The sequence below is a fragment of the Opisthorchis viverrini genome, assembly GCF_000715545.1.
Source record: "Opisthorchis viverrini unplaced genomic scaffold opera_v5_41, whole genome shotgun sequence".
Taxonomy (NCBI): domain Eukaryota; kingdom Metazoa; phylum Platyhelminthes; class Trematoda; order Opisthorchiida; family Opisthorchiidae; genus Opisthorchis; species Opisthorchis viverrini.
Window position 1 is genome coordinate 665,082 of NW_008751697.1, and position 6,068 is coordinate 671,149.

Sequence of the window (6,068 nt, forward strand, 5' to 3'; positions counted from 1 at the left end):
TGATCCGTCCAACACTGCTATTAGTGCATCCCTGAGCCAGGGTTACCGGCCGGTCGCCTTTTTCCCCAGAACTTTGACTGCAAGCGAGAAAATCATTCTGCTGTCGAAAGAAACATACGCTATCGCCGAAGCGATCCATGAATGGCGCCACTATCTCCTCGGGAGACATTTTAAACTGACTACGGATCAACGTTCGGCCGCTTTTATGTACGGTAACCAAAGAGTAAAATATAGAATGACAAGATTGAACAGTGGAAAATCGAACTGGCAGGGCACACCCACGAAGTCTTCTATAGACCAGGATAGGATAACCGCGTTGCTAATACCCTATCTCGTAACCTTTGTACCATTGCTGGGACGGAAAAACTTGGAGCTTCACAACATATTATGCCATCCCGGGGTCACGAGATTTGCACATTTCGTTCGATCTAAGAACCTTCCTTTTTCATTCAGTGGTATCCGACGTGTGATGTCTGACTGTTCTACAAGCTCCGAACTCGAACTAAATCTTGTGAAACTTCGTGGCCAGCTTACCAGAGCCACACAAGCTTTTGAACGTCAAAGGACCACTTCCCTCAAACACGCGCAAAACAAGTACCTGTTAACAATCGTTGTGGAGTATTCTCGATTCCCTTTTGCTTATTCTTGCGCCAATATGTTCTCATCCACCGTGATTCATTGTTTGTGTCAATAGTTTTCACTGTTTGATATGCCTGTTTATATTCACCCAGACCACGGTTCTGCGTTCATACCAACTGAACTCAATTTTTTCCCCAATTTTTGTTTGATAAAGGCGTTGCCACTAGTCACACCGCTGCATATAATCCACAATGCAATGGTCAGGTTGAACGACTTAATGTATCCTTTGGAAAGACCATCTACTTGGCTAAAGTTCGTCAAATATATTCGGGAGAAATAACTCACCCCCGATAGATGAACTGATCACACTGCATAGGTTACGCTGGCTTGGCCACGTGCTGCGTATGCCAGTCGATCGAATTCCTCGAAGGGCTCTTTCGCACAACCACGTGAAGAGTGAGAGTCAGAGACGGTCAAACAGTGACTTGGCAGCGAAGTATAAAAGCCATTTCCAGCAAACTCGGCTGCGTTGGTCATTGCCGTCTTTCTGATTGGGGACCCCGAGACGGGCCATATCAATGGTTAGAGTCATTGTCTGACATGGCCCAGTCGCGCACTCAATGGCGCTCATGCATCCAAGCTATTGCCTTCAATGCATAGCTCCCTTCCCAACCCCCCACTTAACACTCCACCTACAGTGCTGTATTTACGCACTAATTTATCAACTCCCGCCTCCAATGCGCAGCTACCTAACTCATCTCTCCGAATCATCGGTGGACGAAACTATGGCAGCTACAACCACTGTACAACAAGTACGCGGTTATTACAGCAGACAATGATGATGATGATGATGATGATAAAAAAATCACGCGGCTTGCCTGTCACACATAGGGAGGTTGTCCTTCTTGATGCTCTAGAATCAACTGTACCCCACATGAACGTTCCATGCCATTCACACGACGACTAGCCAACGATGTCTCCTTACCTACCTGGCTTACCGTCTCTGGGTCTATCCTTTTAAAACGATATGGCCTAGTCCTTAAATAACTCTATAGTGAGGTAGAACTCGCCTCTTGTCATCCACAATACGCCCACATAGTTCGTTCAACTGACAAACACGAAACCGTATCCTTACGCCACTTGGCTCCTAAGGGCAACGACATGATATCCAACACAGAACTGGAACCAGTACATATCGCCGAACAAGAGGAGCCTCACGCAACAACATTAGTCCATCGTGATTGCTCACTAACTAAACTCTTGCCTATTAACAGAGCTTCATCAGCCCATTCTAGTGCAAATCCAGGAAATCACTTGGATATTCTTATCCAACAACGGCGCACTCACCCATATATTCCACGCAACAAAGAGGCGTAAACGACTCCACGTAAATACCACAGCTTTTTTTAGTCGTTTGCGGCAAAGTACACACTTATTCCAAGGTGGGGAAAATGACACGACTATATAGACAATACCTTTGCATAATCATTAACTCGTAATTTTCAAGCTATATTTTCAGCTTATGTACTACCGTTATTAGACGTTAAAGCGTACATTACGCCCCTCTATTGTTTCCCTTCTAACATCGACCTGGAACTACCCGACTTGGGCAACACCACGGCACCTTCCACTGTACAAATATTGGAGGCTGTCAAACGGGGTCTTCTTGCGTCGGGACTTGCACAGCTGTCCACATAGAAGTTATCCACATGGACCGGTTCATTTGCAAGCATGAGGTTTAGATTCGATTCCACCCAGCCTTGCAGTAGCAACTTGCAGTTTACAGGCTGGAAGGGCATAAACATTGTGTGGCAGGATTATTTAGGGCCAATTCAAATAATTTGCATTTTCAAAGGATCTGGTGCAAGAACGATATCAACCGCGTACTCAATGTTCATGAGCATAACCCCGGGAGTAACCCTGACCTCGAGGCGTTAGAGACATGTGAAGGAAATCAATATCAAAGTTAAAGAGAAAGGGCGATACAATATATCCTTGCCTGACACCAATGGATGTGACTGAGTCAAGAGTTTGCCCAGGACGTCTACGCATCCACGAAAGGTATACAGAGCCTTTACGGGAGACAAGAATTCAGAGAAAACTGTTCACCATCAGACACTGACACAGTTTCGGACGATCAACGGAGCTAAAACCATATTGAGATCGATAAATATGACCATTATCGGTCTGCCGTAACAGACTTTCTGGCCATAGCTACCATGTCACCCGAATAAAGCACGAGGGCTGAGATACTGTCAGGTTTCCCAAGCCTAAACAGGGGAAGTCGAGATATTGAAGTCGGGTTTGAACCATGAACCCGGTTAGTAAATTCGCACTTTAAGCACTGAGTCATCTCGCCGGAAGTAGTGCAGCCCAACAGTTGTCACAAATGAAGATATGATCGATGCAGTCCTGACTGTCAGGTTCCCAAGCCTAAACAGGGGAAGTCGAGATATTGAAGTCGGGTTTGAACCATGAACCCGGTTAGTAAATTCGCACTTTAAGCACTGAGTCATCTCGCCGGAAGTAGTGCAGCCCAACAGTTGTCACAAATGAAGATATGATCGATGCAGTCCTGGCCAGGGTAAGACCTAGCTTGATTCGCGCGAATGACCCTTCTGACAACGGACAAACCTCCGTGGGATAAGGCCAGAGAACACCTTCGAAGCTATAGCCACTGAGCTGACGCCCTGGTGATTTTCCGACGTTGTTGCACCCTTTTTTAATTTGAAAATCACCTTCGAGGCGTAACATTCCGCTAAAAGTTTCTCCCCGTTCCAGACACTTTGGAGTAAGGTCGTTAGATTGGCCACGATAGACCCACTACCTTCGTTGAAGAGCGCAGAATACAAACTGTTGTGTTAAAGCAACGAGGTTGCACACTGCACTTCCTTAGTCAACGGCGAACCAATACTGACGTCCCATGCGGAATCAGTCAATGCTTCCAGAGGGTAAGTTGATGGGGGCCGAGCTGGAGTGTTCTGTGAATCGGTGGAGGCCGTCTTTTACGGAGATTGTTTCACTAACACCCACTCTCCTCGGGTTGTCAGGAAAAGGGTAGAATTGTTCTCCATTGTAAAAGCTTTCTCCAGTTCCATAAGTGGTCTCTGTCAGTCCTTGGGCTTTTCACTATTCAGTGCTTGAGGGGTGTGTACACGCTGCCAACACGTTTTTTTTTCTGGCATAGTTTTCTCGGCTATATTCACAGCTGCTGATCGTGATGAAATCCACTGTTCATTGGGGCATGGGAGGGACCTCGAGCAAACGGTTTCAAAAGCTGTGATCATTGTCCCCTTCACGTTTCTCCAGTCGTCATCCAAACTGCCGTTGCTGCTGTTGTGTTCCGGGGGCCGCTCAGTCAACTACACTCGATATCGTTGAGCCACTGGGAAAATTTGCCGACGAATGATGTTACATCAACTGACGTGTTCCGGAAGTAAAGCGAATAGATATAGTTACTCGCACGACGCCGTGATCGGAGTCCAAAAAGAACAACAATCTGTTATAGAAGCTCCCCATCGGTAACTGACTGTCACATGTCCAACCGAGTCCGCGGCTGCTTTGCAGCTGGTGGCCTTCAACTCACACGGTATGAGCGCATGTATTGAAAGATTGCGCTGGCTAGAAACAATCTTCTCAGCAGATAATTGAAGAAGTCATTCCCTGTTACGTGTGGTGAGCGTTAGCCCCAAATCGACTGCCATGATGGGCTTCATTAGGACATGGTCAGCCAACCTGAGCATTCACATCACCCGCTAGAGTCACAACATTGGTACTTATCACTGACCGGAGCAACCATGACAAATCTCGACAGAAGATATCTTCCTCAACCTCATAAGTCGATACAAAAAACACCACTCACCAAACCTGGACGCAATGATCTTGATTGAACCAGGCGACCTATCCGCGCAAGGTAAGGGGAATTCATTTCAGGGACTAAGCACAACCCTTGCGCCGTGGATGCCACGATCCATTGCATCAGGGTCACCAGACACACGGAGAGTAACTTTCTACAAGCGGTTTCTTACCAAGGGATTTGATATGCATGGCCGAACTGCAGTCTTGCGGTAAAGCTTCCGAGACATAATATACATTCATCGAGAGAACAGCGTCAGAGCAAGGGCCATATGCTATCCAAGTTGACACGTTTTAATCGGCATGTCCGTCACGAAGAGACTGGACCTTACCGTGGTGTGACGGTTTGCGCACCTCAGCGATCCATTGAGCTATACTGGAGAGTGTCCCGCGACACTCAGAGAGTCTCTCATACCAGGTTGGTCAATGGTTAGAGGTCTGACGAACACAGAGCAAGGGCCTATGCTATCCAAGTTGACACGTTTTAATCGGCATGTGAATAAGGTTCCTCCGAATGTCAAAATGGCTTATTGCGACCTGTTTTACTGGGTAAAGCTGAGGTACAGAGTGACGTTTGGATAAATAAAAACTATGAGTCGGTGAGACGGATGAGGGACGTGTGGGAGAAGCCAGCGAACAAAGACATATAAGGGCGGATTATACTTCCCGGTTGCCCAAGCCGAAGAAGTGGGGTTGGCCAAGGAAACCAGTAGCAGTAGCAGGATGTTGGGTTTTGTTAGAGGGGTTTCCCTTAGTCCGTGACTCAAAATTGTGAACCAGGACGCAAGAGTTATCAAAATTTTCTTGGGAAACCCTTGTCGGAGCCAGTATCTCAGCAATCTGCTTGGTTGCAAGGAGGCGGCCTGGTCTGAGGATCCAGGGAATAAGACCTAACTATCTGACTCCTAATGCGGCTGCGCACAGCAGGTGCCTTATGAGCAGTACCACATTGGGAGAAGCGAACAAAGACATATAAGGGCGGATTATACTTCCCGGTTGCCCAAGCCGAAGAAGTGGGGTTGGCCAAGGAAACCAGTAGCAGTAGCAGGATGTTGGGTTTTGTTAGAGGGGTTTCCCTTAGTCCGTGACTCAAAATTGTGAACCAGGACGCAAGAGTTATCAAAATTTTCTTGGGAAACCCTTGTCGGAGCCAGTATCTCAGCAATCTGCTTGGTTGCAAGGAGGCGGCCTGGTCTGAGGATCCAGGGAATAAGACCTAACTATCTGACTCCTAATGCGGCTGCGCACAGCAGGTGCCTTATGAGCAGTACCACATGCGCTTAAAAACTGTTGGGCTGCAGCAACCTTGCGGTGCTTAGCTGCCATGCCACCCCAAGGAAGCACGAGGGATCGGGGACTGCCAAGTTGCCCAATCCTAGACATAAATAGTCGAGATGCAGAGGTCGGGTTCAAACCACGGATCTTTCGGTTAGTAATTTCGCGCCCTAATCACTGAGTCACTGCCCCTCCTTTAGATGTATTTAAGTGGACTTCAGACATAGATGGTGCTTGGAATAGCCTTCGTCTGACGGATGTCCACGCTGCATCTAGTACCCAATTCAAAGCACTTTTAGACGCTTTTCTGGCTGGGGCTTCGCGCGGGGAAAAGGACCGCCCCCCGGCGAGCACCTAAC